We start from the raw sequence: 14,792 nt of genomic DNA, 5'->3' as shown, positions 1-14,792 counted from the left end.
GGGCGGGACCCTTGCTTAACCTGGAGGATGTCGGTAGCTGCTGACACGGGTCGACCTGGCAAGTCGAATATGCGGCGGAAGGTCAGGAGGAATTGGTCATAGTCTGTCAGCAGAGGATCTGCTTTTTCCCATAAGGGTGATACCCACTTCAGGGCCGAGCCAGTTAATAATGACACCATGTATGCGATTTTAATTCTGGCCGTAGGAAAGTTATGAGGAACCAATTCAAACTGAATTTGGCACTGGTTGATAAACCCTCTGCAGGTCTTGGGGTCACCATCGTATTTGGTGGGTGCTGGCAGGTGGAGACGGGATGATAAAGCTGGTGTTGCTGATCTTACGGTAGTGGTTGACACAGAAGTCGACAGGGACTGTTGCAGGGTGTCCAACCGACTGGATACATCTTGTAAGAATTTAATCACCTGCTGCTGAGTAGCTTCTTGGGTCTCCATTCTGGCAGCAACATTTTGAAGAACCGCTGGTCCCACACTTGGGTCTTGGGCCGAGTCCATCGGCCTTGAATATACTGTCAGGTTCTGGGTCTGCTGTGTTCCCGGCCCTGACCGTGGTGAACCAGTGGAGGGCGCTGTGTAGCGGAAGGCCGGAGGCCTGATGAATGACATGCACAGAGGCACTGCCTTGCGTACCAGAGTGTTGGCTGAAACCAGAAACAGAGGCGCGGAGTCTAACCTGCCAGCGGTATTCACCAGAGACCCCCGCAAGGGGATATGGACTTCGCTGCGTCTGACAGGCAGGTCGCGGCCCTCTGCCCTGGTCCTCTGGACGTAGGCGGAGAGTGGTAGTGATATTGGAGACACTGGGAATTGGAATAGTCTCTGGAGGGCACAGTGTGAAAGTGTCAACACTGATGTCGACAGCAGGGTCGATGAGATTACTCAACTGCACGATGGTTATTTTGCAGGAGGCTTCTGGAGATGGTGTGCCAGGTAAAGATGGTAACAGGAGTAATACTCGACTGCAGAGTGGAATGGCAGGAGTCTTCTGGAGATGACAAACCAGGTAGTATGCAGGAAACTGCGAGAGGTACACGGGGAGACCGGATAACCAGGAGCCTTTGGAAACAGCTGAACACAGGAGGGACTGAGGTCAGATGAACACATATTCAAGGCGATGACTGTGAGTTAGAAGCCGGAATATATCCCCCTTGCTGCGCACTGATTGGTTAGCGTCAGCAGCATCAATCAGTCCAGGGAAAGAGTGAGTACACCTGAGAGGTGTGCAGGTGTGTGGGTCAGAGGTCACCCTGGCTGGACCGCGGGATTGGACCCTCTGGTCAGCTGAGCGCATGTGTCATGGCGGCGCCCATGACGCGCGGGCTCCAGCGTGCCGGCATGTCGATTGCACGGGTCAACACCAGCCAAACATGGGACATCTCGCCAGGCGCTGACAGCTACCAGAGGCCTTACTCTCACCGCTGACCACCGGGAAGGTAATGGACGTGGTCTCAGACGGGGCTGAGACCCACGGTTTGTGACATGTGCATTGTTATTTTTAATGTCTGTAAAGCGCCTTGAGTCCTGTTGGAGAAAGTGCGCTATATAAATAAAACTTACTTATATGCAAAATAACCAATAATTATTCACACTTAGGCATTACACCCACTGGCATATTTTGACATGCATTGTACTTGCATTTTTAATGCCAACAGAGAGCATATAAATAGGTCTGAATAGAACCCATTACTCCTAGTCACCAGTGTCAGACTGGGGCATGAAGGGCCCAGCGGGGCAATGCAGAGGTAGGGGCCCATTGGGAATTGGCTAACCATTATAGATGTCTAGTCTAGAAATTATGGGGGGAAATGTACTAATATGGATTCGTAGAAAAAAGGTGTATTCGTAGGGAGAAATACACCTTTTTTTTACGAATTTGTATTTTCGGGATTTTCTATCACCAAAATACAACAATTCAGAGGAACGGAGTGCCTGCATAGGCATGTAGAGGGTTAAACATCCCTCAGCTGCATGTCATATGGACATGTGACTCGGGGATCCTATGGGTAGGGGAGGTTTGGCCAGAAGAAAAAGGATTATAGGAGCAGGAAGGGGAGGAGGCTTCCTCTTCTTCCTGCAGAATTTGAGGAGATAGGTGGTGTGTTGTCAGGCTCCCTGTTAGCGTTGAGCAGCATGTCAGGTCTCTCAGTTTCAGGTACCTCAATTACTGCAGCGTGGGTATGGCCTCTTCTGCCACAGCTTCTAGGCCAAGGCGCTCTGCCCGCCGCCCTGCTCGTTTCGCAGGGGACGATGGCGGCGACGCTGACGTTGATACCCCCCTTCCCCTGCAGCCTCCGGCGCCGCCCGCTGCTCGTCGCGGGTCGCGGGGAGTGACGCGCACCGGTAGAGGCATTGCGCCTGATCCGGGTGCGCGGGCTTCATCGCGGCCTGCTGGAGGGCGGGGGGGCCGAACGCAGCGTCGGGAGGCCGCGTCCTCGCGACGCGCCGGCCGGGGCTCCAGGTCCGGCGCGTCGCGCGGGGTCAGGGGGTCCCAGGAATGCGGTAGCGTGGCCGGAGCCGACGAGGACGCCGGGCGGGCAGCATCGCTGCCCCCAGCGCCGAGTAGGGCTTCCGGCGCACGCGCACACCGCGGCAGGCCGCAGCGGGGGGGGAGGCATGCCCCTGCAGGGGGATCTCACTATGAAGACATGGCTGTGAGTCACGCTGCGGCCGGCCATGGGAGGCAAAGGGGAAGGCAGCGTGACTCATCCAGCCACACTGAGCAGCTTGGGGATGAGACGGATTCGGGCAGCGGGGCACCACAGGGTGGCAGGCCACTCTTGGGCAGGAGGGAACTGGAGGATAATGGGGGGGTCACGGCCTGGTGGCGGGGGGATGCAGGCCGTGCTGGTCGCTCGGGCTCCGTAGAGGGTCCTGGCAGGGGCCGCACGCGGGCAACCCCTGCCGTTGCCTTTGATCCATCCCTATTGTCCTCTGCCCTCACGTCCATGGCCAGCGCCCTGGGTCCCCTGGCCGATAGCCTCTCCCCCGGGAATAGGGATCCCAGAAGGAGTGGGAGTAGGGGATCGAGGTCACGGGGAGAGCCCATACCGGGCTGCTCCCAGTTCATACAGGCCGTCAGGGAGGTGGGGTCGGCCGTAGCGGCCATAGAGGGCCGGCCCTCCACATCTGGCCATACACAGCGTGCCGCGGGGCGCAGGATGTCCGGCAGGCCAAGGCATAGGTCCCCTGAGCCCTACCACGACGACTTGCCCTTGGAAGAAGATGCTGACGCAGCCAACACCAGTGACGACGCGGATGACGACGATACGTGGGCCGCGCAGCCAAATCCTCAGGTGAGGCCTCGTTTGAGGATGACGTGGGGTCTGCACAGGGCACCTCCTCTAGCGGGGCTGGGAGCAATCATTCTTCCTCCTCCTCCTCCTCCTCCTCGGCGGGTGGGTCTGATGTAGGGAGCTCAGCTAGGGCGCGCAAGCGGGCGGCCAGGTACGCCAAGAAGGAGGCAGGGAAGAGGGCACAGCAGTCCAAACGTAGGAAGCTTTCCGCCATATCCCGTAGAGAGAGGAAGAGAAGGAATCTGCCCGCAGTGGTGCACTGCGATTATACGGCAGTGTGCAGGGGTTTGCGTGAGAGCTGCAGGAAGAAGATTGAGAAGGGGGATTACGTTGACGTGTTCAGTCTGACCGAGGACTCCAAGAAAGCGTTCAAAGCAGCCAAAGATAAGGGCGGCATTGGCTCTGAGGCCTACAGGTCTTATGACAACTGGCTGGCGGGGTTTTGTGTGTTCGCAGCCTGTTACTTGGAAGATCGGCCAGACGAACACATGAACGTAATAAGGTATATACACATGGTCCACGAGATGCAGCGCACATACGGGGGCACGGCCTGGCGAACGTATGATGAGCAGTTCCGGCGCAAGCAGGACTGTTTATTCATTCTGGACCTCGGGTGCAAGGACGTAGAAATATGGATGGGGCTCACGCGCATGGGGTCGGGGGCGGTGGAGGCTGCCTCCGCACCTCCGGCTCCTCCCGCGGCTTCCCCAGCCTCGCAGCGAGCAACGCAGGAGGCCCCTCCCGCACGTCGTTTCGCTGCGACAAATAGGCCCGCAGCGGTAGGCGCATCAAAAGGTAAATGCTTTGCATTTAATAACTCCTCCTGTCAGATGGGACAGCGTTGTCGCTTTCGACACATCTGCATCAACTGTTCTGGGAACCACCCGGCCTCCAACTGCTTTCGGGGCCCCCGCCCCAATAGAGGGGCGGCGGCCGCTACACCCAGAGCAGCGGCAGGCGGGAATCCTAGATAAGGCACGCTCGCCTGTGAATGTGGATGCCATGGCCGATTGGTTTCAGCTCTACCCGGATAGGGAAGCGGCCCTGTTTCTGTTTGAAGGTTTTAGGATAGGTTTTGTTTTGCCGGTGACAAAGGAAGTTAGGGGCGGGTCTTATCGTAACCTCCAATCCGCTCGATCACTCCCGGAAGTTTTGAGGGAAAAAGTGGATAAGGAGATTCAGTTGGGGCGCATGGTAGGCCCTTTTTCCCGTCCCCCCTTTGATAACCTGGTTATTTCCCCAGTTGGGGTGGTCCCTAAGAAGGCCCCGGGGAAGTATCGCCTTATACAGCATCTGTCTTACCCAGCAGGCTTTTCTGTCAACGACGCCATCCCAGAGGAATATTGTTCGGTGACTTACCAGTCATTTGACGATGCCCTGGCTATGGTTCGGTCGTTTGGACGGGGGGCTCTCATGGCTAAGATAGATGTTGAGTCTGCTTTCAGGCTTCTCCCCCTGCACCCCAGTTCATTTCGGTACATGGGCTTCCGCATAGGGGAGGAGTATTTCATCGACAAATGCTTGCCGATGGGGTGCTCCGTTTCTTGTGCGTTTTTCGAGAAGTTCAGTACCTTTCTGCACTGGTGTGTTGAGAGTTCATCTGACGGGGGCGGCCTAGCCCATTACCTGGATGACTTTCTGTGCATCGGGCCGGCCGGCTCCGAACACTGCGCCCGCATTTTGCTTAGGATTCAATTGCTGTTTAGGCAATTCGGGGTCCCCATTGCGGATGACAAGACTGAGGGCCCTTGTACTTGTCTGTCATTTCTTGGTATCTTGATAGATTCCGAGAAGGGCTGCTGTAGCCTGCCGGCCGATAAGGTAGGCAGGCTCAGCGAGGCTATTTTGCAATGCGAGAGTAGGTCTAAGATCCCTCTGAGGCAGGCACAGTCAGTCTTGGGGCAGCTCAACTTCGCGTGCAAGGTCATCCCCATGGGCAGGCTTTTTTGCAGGAAGCTCGAGAGGGCCACGGCCGGGGTGAGCAAACCGCACCATTTAGTCCGCCTGTCCGCCGAGATTCGGCGAGACTTGAAGGTATGGGCCTCGTTCTTGGAAGATTTCAACGGAGTGCGGATTTGGCTCGCCACGACCGTGGTAAACTCAGAACTTCAGTTGTACACAGATGCAGCCGGAGCGGCTGGCTTCGGCTGCTTCTTGGAGGGGCATTGGTGCGCGGAGATGTGGCCGCGGGGGTGGTCCTGTGAGGGCCTCACCCGGGACCTATTGCTGCTAGAACTTTTCCCCATAATGGTTGCCATGGAAATCTGGGGACCGCGTCTGGCGAACAGGAGCTTGCTCTTCTGGTGCGACAATTTCAGCGCGGTGCACGCCATTAATCACCAGAAGGCCAAATCCCTGTTAGTGTTGAGAATCCTGGCGCAGCTTTCCCTCCAATGCCTGCGCCATAACATATTGTTTAGGGCCCAGCATGTTCCCGGCGTGGATAACGAGATAGCTGATGCCCTTTCGCGTTTTCAGTGGCAGCGTTTCCGCGATCTTGCGCCTCACGCTGACTTGTTGGGCACACCCTGCCCCTCTTACGTTTGGCAGGTGATCGAGCCCGACTGGAGGGGCTAGCGGAGGCATCCTTGGCACCCAGTACTCTGCGAAGCTATCGGCAGGCATGGGCGGAATGGGAATCGTTTTCAGGAGGGGGCGCGCAGCCAGGTAGGCGGGTCAACAGCGTTTGCTATCTTTTATTTGGTTTTTATATAGCTCAGGAAAATCTAGGGCAGTGGCAGCTCGGTACTTGGCGGGTATATCTTTCTTTGCTAGGGTAAAAGGGCGGCCGGATTTTACTAAAGGTTTTCTAGTCACTAAGGCCATGAAGGGCTGGGCGCGGAGGGTGCCAGCCCCTCCAGACTGTCGCCGGCCAATTAATGCCCCTCTTCTTCGTGATCTGCTGGAAGGGGTGGGGCATTGCGCTAGCTCTGCGTTCGAAGCGCTGCTGTTTAGGCTAGCTTTTTCCATGGCTTATCACGGCGCTTTTAGGATATCCGAGCTAGTTGCCCCCTCAAAGACTAGGGACGCGACCCTTCTTCTGTCTGACATACGCTTAGAGCGAGGGGCGTTGTGGTTTAGGATTAGGAGGTCCAAGACCGACCAGTCGGCCAGAGGTAGGTGGTCCTCCATGGGCCCTGTTGTCCCTGAGTCAGTTTGCCCTGTGTCGTTGGGCACATTGTATATGCTAGTGAGGCCTTCCTCAGGGCGATCCTGGCTACTACATTATGATGGTTCGCCCCTAACGTTGTACCAGTTCCGATGGATGCTGGGGCGTTGCCTATCTCGGTTGGGCCTGTCGCCACGGGATTTCGGGACGCATTCCTTTAGAATAGGTGCCGCTACTGCGGCATCTGAGGCCGGCTGGTCGGTTGAGGACATTAAATCCCTAGGGAGATGGCGCTCAGCGAGCTACAAGAAATATATTAGGCCACATCTGCTGTCATAAGTGTTTGCTGAGTTGTCTGTTTGTGACTGTCGTGTTGATGGATGGTCATTTGTTTACCCCTCCCTATGTCCACCCTACTCGGGGCTTAACTACGCTCTGCTGTTGGGCCAGCGTCCGGAGTTTTCCCGCTTTTTTGCCTGATCTGACGGACTGAATCTGGTGCTACCTAATTTGGCTATATTCTAATTCAAAGTCCCTCAGCAGGTCCAGTCGTTTTTCTCCGGCCGAGTACACCTTTCAACCCTTTACCCTCCAATACCCTGCCCTTTCCCCCCTGTTTGTCTCTTTCCTTTTGTGTCCTGGTATGGCTCCAATCGTGATTGGAGCATGTCTTAGGCACTGTTTGGACGTGCCTCGAATAGTCATACCAAATTTGTTAAATTTTTCTTTTGGCAGATCCTCATAAATATATATAGGTGCTCCCAATGTAACAGTCCATTTCTAACCCCCATTTCATTTCTCTTACATCTCTCCTTTAGGTCTGAGGATGGATAGACTACAGGTGTGGGTGGTCGGTCACTCATTCGTGTATTGGGCGGCTAGGCTAGCTAGCGCAGGTAAGGGTCCCCCCTCTGCCTGCATCACATTGATTAGGTGGTTAGGGGTGCGGGGTATGTCCTGGGGGGCCCTTAAGGATTCCCTCTTGCTTTACGCACGTAAATACGGTTTACCATCGGTACTAGTGCTTCACTTGGGAGGCAATGATCTAGGGAAGATACCTCAGTTAGATCTGCGCAACTGGATTCTGGAGGATCTGGCTGCCATTAGATCGGCCTGGCCCACATGCACCATCGTGTGGTCATTGATTGTTCCCCGGCTATGTTGGAGGGGGGTTAATAATCCTAGGGCAATTGATGAATCCAGAAAGAAGCTTAACGCAGCTATAGCTCGATGGGTGTTAACTTCTGGAGGGGCCGTGGTTGCTCATGATAGGATCAGGTTTGGGCATAAACACCTTTTCCGGCCTGATGGGGTTCATCTGGTGGATGAGGGGCTCTTTATGTTCTTGGAGGATCTGTTGATAGGTATTGAGTCAGTGGTCTAGATGGTGGCGGGGCGGGGTTCCCTTGGTACCCCGCTTTGGCGGGAAAGAACGGCAGTTTTTGAATAAATTAGTTAGATATCAGTTATTGAGTTTACGTACATGGCTTGTTTTCGGTGCACTCACATCTTATTGATTTAGGCCGGTTGCTGTAACACCTGTGTCGGGGTCAGCGACCTCACCCGCAGGGGTGGGTAGTCAAGGGGGCAAGGTTGAGTTGGATACCGCTTGTTTTGAGTTTAGGCCAGTTACGTTGGTAGTTGGGGTGGAGTTTAGTTAATAGCCGTTCTTTCTTGGCCACCATTAATTAATCAATTAATAAAACAATAAAATCAACTAAAAATCTACAAAAATAAATCAGTTAACAAGTTCTGCCAAACCTAAGTCTCCGAGTCATTATTTCAGGTACTATTTTAAGGAAATGTGAAATGTTAAAGGGATACATGCTGGAAAAGGGCATGTAAGGTGATGGAATGTTTAGAGGAACGGAGTGCCTGCATAGGCATGTAGAGGGTTAAACATCCCTCAGCTGCATGTCATATGGACATGTGACTCGGGGATCCTATGGGTAGGGGAGGTTTGGCCAGAAGAAAAAGGATTATAGGAGCAGGAAGGGGAGGAGGCTTCCTCTTCTTCCTGCAGAATTTCCCGCCCGCCCTCCCTATTGGGTTTTTTGGGTGGGGATAGTGGTTTGTTTTAATCGCGTTAGCTGATAGGCGGGAAAGAACGGCAGTTTTTGAATAAATTAGTTAGATATCAGTTATTGAGTTTACGTACATGGCTTGTTTTCGGTGCACTCACCTCTTATTGATTTAGGCCGGTTGCTGTAACACCCGTGTCGGGGTCAGCGACCTCACCCGCAGGGGTGGGTAGTCAAGGGGGCAAGGTTGAGTTGGATACCGCTTGTTTTGAGTTTAGGCCAGTTACGTTGGTAGTTGGGGTGGAGTTTAGTTAATAGCCGTTCTTTCTTGGCCACCATTAATTAATCAATTAATAAAACAATAAAATCAACTAAAAATCTACAAAAATAAATCAGTTAACAAGTTCTGCCAAACCTAAGTCTCCGAGTCATTATTTCAGGTACTATTTTAAGGAAATGTGAAATGTTAAAGGGATACATGCTGGAAAAGGGCATGTAAGGTGATGGAATGTTTATAGTCCTAGGGATGGAACATTCGTATTTGTATTTCCAAATACGAATGTCTACACCATCGTTAGGATACGACAGAAATCACATTCAAAAGAATGGTGGTTCCTGATTTACTAAGCAGCCATATAGAAAATACGGCTGCTTTTGTCCACGAAAATACGGCAGAAAAATAGAACACCATTTTCCTGTCGTATTCTCGTTTTAGCCTGCACGGATAAGTCAGATCCGTGCAGGCTGCGGTGTAAAAATAAATAAAATAAAATAAATAAATAAAAAAACTGACAGAGCCTGGAGCCGGTAATAAAAATCAGGGAACCCGATAAATAGGGGTTCCCTGATTTTTAACAACCAGCCCCAGGCTCCTGCTCTGAGGCTTGTTCCCAAAATACGGGGGACAAAATGAGTAGGGGTCCCCCGTATTTTAAGAACCAGCCCCAGGCAAAACCAGCCAGCAGGGTAATGCCACAGCCGGGGGGAGACTTTTTATGCAAGTCCCCCCGGCTAAAGCATTCATCCCTACCGACTAGTCAGCCTGGCCAGGGGCCCTGGGGGAGTGGGGAGCCCCCAATGAAGGGGTCCCCCCCCCTCCAGGACTTACCTGACCAGGCTGAAGCCTGGTGCTGTCCCCGATGCCCCTGGGCGGTGGGCATCGGGCTGATTCAAGTTTTAAAAAAAGATTAAACTATTGTTTTTTACTGTGGCACTACAAGTGCCAGCAAGCTGGGACTTGGAGAACCACAAGTCCCAGTTTGCTGGGCATTAAAGGGCCCGCTGGCACTTGTAGTTCCACAGTTAAAAAAATAGTACACAAAACACACTGACACAAATTTTAAATAAAAGTTTAATACACACATCACACACACACTGATACTTACCTATCTTGATCCCGTCGGTAGGTCGCTGGCTCCGGTGTCGGCGGCTCCGGTGTCGGCGGCTCCGGGGTCGGCGTCCTGTCTGAAGAAAATCCATGTTGGACCTGTGGAAGTAAATCCTACTCACCAGGTCCTCCATAGATGGTCTTGTGTCTTCTGTCTTCTTTTCCAGGGCTTATTTCTTTATCTTCTTACTTCTTTCTTTAAGCTGCCGGGCTCCCGGGACTTTCAGAGCTTCAGAGATGTTTCCTCCTCGACGTCTGGACTAAGAATGAATTCTAGCCAATCAGGAGCCGCCTAGCGGCCAATCAGGAGCCAGTAAAGTCGGCTCCTGATTGGCTAGAATTCATTCTTAGTCCAGACGTCGAGGAGGAAACATCTCTGAAGCTCTGAAAGTTCCGGGAGCCCGGCAGCGTAAAGAAGAAGAAAGAAGATAAAGAAATAAGCCCTGGAAAAGAAGACAGAAGACACAAGAGCCTGACGCTGAAGACGTCCTGGCTTTGGTCCGCTGTATCCTGTGGAAGTCGTGGCTGGTATTTGCTGGCCGGTGCTCCGTCCGCAACTGATCACTGCTGTCGGGTTTCCATCTACACCTGGTATCGCTGTACCGCCCTTCCATTTGGGAAGTTTTTATTCCTTTATGTTTTACCTATGTTTGTCAGCTGTATATCAGTAAAATTGTACCTACCTGTTGCTGACTGGTGCGCTTCCTTTTCTTTTCTTTTTGCAAGCATACTTCGTGGGAGCCGTGGTTGGATCCCTGTATGAAGCTGCACACATATGGGAAGTGATTGGACTTAGCCTGATAATTTCGACACTTTGGGACTTATTTGCGCTGGGTATTTTTTCCTATATATATATATATATATATATATATATATATATATATATATATATATAATAGAATTTTGACTAGCAAAAACAGGAAAAAAAATGACAGTGGGTACTAGTCCATAACCAGTAAAAACTGTATTGTGAAATAGTTAACTTTTAACATACCCCTCTAAAAGATAGTTTCATTTGTTTTGGATCCTTTCCAGCAAAATCAAGCTCTCTGGTTCTTTTCTCTCTAGCTTTCTGAGCACCTCCTTTCCCTTTCGTTTTTGGTTTGGTGCCCTCCATATTTCTTAAAGTGTAATCACCTATCATTTTATTAACACCGAAAACAACTGAATTTCAGACCAGTATAAAAATATGGCTCCTAATAACAGTTAGACAATAATGTTTATATAAAAAAAAAAAGAACACATCACTATAATGAAGATACAGTCGCGGGGAAACATAATAGGGTCTGAGCTTGTCGATAGTGAGGGAAGCCAGACGATCTCTGACTTTTAAAAAAAGGCAATTAGTTACAAGGCAAATCATTTTCAACTATGACCATATTACAGGGCTAGAAAGATCTTTTTCAAATCTAGGAGCCAGGATGAAAGAGCAGGAGCCAGACAAACTGAAAAGAGGAACCGTGCACACGGCAAACATTGACACTGGAATACCTATTACACGTCACACACTCATTTCATATTACACGTCATAATGCAAAATACACATTATGCCACACACTGTAATGCCTTTAGCATATCATACAACATGCCATAATGGCCATTATATATACCATACGCCGTTACCAGGGCCGGTGTAACCTCATTGAGCGCCCCAGGCGCTCGTCCCGTCCCCCGCCCCCCTCCTCTCTGACCCAGTCCCGGTGGGGGGGGGGCACGCTCCAGCTTCCCCCTACACCCCCCCTCCTCCCCGCAGTGCGTCCAGACCGGGTCAGCGGTGTTTGCAGTGATCCACAGGGGTGCGGGTGCGGCACTCTCCAGCTTCTCACTAACCCCTTCTCCCCGCAGCGCGTCGCGTACAGACAGACCAGGTCAGAAGCAATAGAAGTGATCCAAAAGGGGGGGGGGGGGGTGCGGCTCACTCCAGCTTCTCCCTACACCCCCTCCTCCCTGCAGCGCGTCCAGACCGGGTCAGAGGCGGGAGAGGCTGCTTCCAATGGGCAGGTCAGCTTCTCCTGCCTCTTGCCCGGTCTGGACGCGCTGCGGGGAGGGGGGCAGTGGGGGGGCGGAACAGGGGACAGGGGAACGCTCACCTGCCTCCTCGGGGGGTGCAGCGGCTGCTGCTTCTATGGTGCTACAAAGTACCGCCCTCCAGAGGCCGGCGCCCTAGGCAAATGCTTAGAGCTGCCTAGTGGTGGCGCCGGCCTGGCTGTTATGCCCATTACACGTAAATACCAAACACAGATATGCCGGTTATGCCACACAGGGGTGACATGCTCTTTATCTTCACTGCTGCTGTGGTGAGCTGATGCTGCTGATGAAGCCGCCAGATGCAGAGATCGCAGAGCATGCTCCTGCTCCCCCCTTGGCAGACATTTCAAATGTGGTCATGGCTGCTAGCTCTGATTGGCTGAAGGCCGGGACCATATTTGAAATGTCTGCTGAGAGTGAAGCATTAGCGCTCTCTGTGCTGCGCTCTCCTCTTCTCCCCATCTGCCTTCATCATCATCAGTGGGTGAAGTTGATAGCAGCCAGTGGTGGGCGAGCAGTGCTGCCGGATGGTGTGCACACAGTGCAAATTCACTGCACGGTAATGTGGGATATCAGCCACTGGCACACACCACCCCACCCCCAACCCCCCGCTGCCATGCTTTCAGCTGGCCGCGGATGCTTACGGCTGCTCAGGGGCGTAGCTAAGGGTTCATGGGCCCTGGTGCGAAAGGTCAGCTTGGGGCCCCCCTACATACAACAACGGCCCCCCGGCCGAGCACCTGATGAAGCTCATGCCACATGGTGGGCTGCTGGCATATTAAATCAATATATTTAATATACTTATTATTAATATACTTATTTAATATGCCAGCAGCCCACTACTAAGAATCCATGTGACATGAGCACTGCAGACAGGCAGACAGGTGAAACAATGCTGAATAGTCTCAGCTCAGCTTGAGTGATAATTATTTATCCGTTGCGCTTCACAATAGTAGACAGTGATAAAACAAACTGGGTAACAACAGACACACTTGGAGGTAGGAGGGCCCTGCTGCAAGCTTACAATCTATAGGGCCAACTGACCAAAAGCCACAACATCCGCATTCTACAGGTATTCAGCTAGATGGAAATTATAGATCTAAAGTTTGATTATAGTTTACGCTAGGGCACAAGAAATAAGCAAAGTACAAAAAAACGCAATAGGTGGTCTGGATTTCCATATTCCCCCAAGTCTAAAGCTCCCACTTCCTGTATTCCTGAACTGCAAGCAGGACAGAGCTTGCCTCTCTCCAAGCAGCCAGCACCCTGTGTACTCACTGATACCACACTAAAGGTCCATACACACTGGCCGTCCTCAAAGCCACTCATCTGCTGGTATAACCAGCAGATGAGTGGCTTTCCCGGTGATTATGCAGGCTGCACTAGCGCTCATCGCTGGTGCAAACACACTGGGCGGCCTTGGGCTGAAAGTCGTCCAGTGTGTATGGGCCTTAAGAGGTTTCACAACGAAGGTGTGGGCTCACCACTAAGGACGGCGCCGCCAGCTGTAAGGAATAGGGCATAAAAGTTCACAGAATAATCTCATCGTTTTCTGCTCTCTAGAAAGGGAGAACTAGATCACTTTGATGCAATGATCATAATCTGTGACAACCATAGTTCATGTGACAACCATAGTAGTTGTAATGGATCATCCACACGCATGATACCCTGCAACTACATGCATGCATGTATGAATGAATGCTATTAGGAAGTAGACAGAAAGACATGTTGCAGAAGAGGATGATATTAATGAGATTTGCACAGTGACAGCCAGGTTCCTCTTTACAGTGTGCCCAATCTCCTTACACACAGAATACATATATTCATGCTTTCACATGTGACATGTATGTAATGACTGTGCAATCAGGACCTCCACCCTCTGCACATGTTACATAAGAAGCCCCCCCAGGCTGACTCACTTGACTACACAGTAGGCTACTGATGTATGAGTCAGCTGTGGATGTACATGTATAAGGCCAGCCGGGTTCTCTGCACACACACCTGTACAAATATGTCCAGCCCGTGTCCCGCTCACACATGCACAGCAGCACAGGTATAGAAAGGATATCCCTGGATAGCTCCATCCACTTACCCCTCGTCCGGACTCTGCTGCGCGTCATTCGCCTAATCCTCATCTTCGCCATCCGGGTCCGTGCAACAGCGGCGGCGACAGGAAGGGAGCTGTAAAAAACAACAGCACATGGCTCCCTGCCCCTGCGTGCCCCGCTATTTTCAATCAAGTCTCCCGTTGGACTGCTAGCCAATAGGCGCTCGCAGTCCAGCAAGCGCCTATTGGCTAGCGGTCCAGCGTGATTCTTAATTGGAAATAGCAGCGGACACAGTACAATTTCTGCCGGGGCAGCCGGGCACCCGGCACAGCAGGAACGGGTGGGTTAGGCAGCGGGGGAACGGACGAGCAGGGCGGCGGAGCACGGCTCCGGCGCCGGCGCCATTTGATCTCCCTCTGCCCGGACCTTATGCTCCGCCCTCCCTACGCCCCTGGCCGGGGCCAAGAAAGCTAATACTGCTGAGGGTATGACAGTGGCGGGGGTTGGGCCCCCCTGGCTCAGGGGCCCGGTCGCAGTTGCGACCGCTGCGACCCCTGTAGCTACGCCACTGCGGCTGCTCTTACTGTCATAGCTGGTCAGCTCGGCCTCCTTGAGCAGCTGAGTAGCTAAAGGAGACGGAGCTGCTCAACTATGGCAGCGAGAGTGACCGCAGCTGCGACACGGACAGTCTCCTGCAGCCAGCCTAATATATGATGCAGGGGGACTAGTGACACTACCCCCTGGCCTAGCACATTATTGTCATGTGGCTCCAGGTTAACTGAGATTTTGCGCAAGTGCAGAAGCTCCTATTGTGGCAGCCGAGGTTTTGTATGTATCAGCCCGGCTTTGTAGGAGAATGGCCACTGAGAGGGGTGCGGGACATGGCACA

The sequence above is a fragment of the Crinia signifera genome, chromosome 19, assembly GCF_055691185.1.
Source record: "Crinia signifera chromosome 19, ASM5569118v1, whole genome shotgun sequence".
Classification (NCBI taxonomy): Eukaryota; Metazoa; Chordata; class Amphibia; order Anura; family Myobatrachidae; genus Crinia; species Crinia signifera.
Note: the sequence above shows the minus strand (reverse complement) of the source record.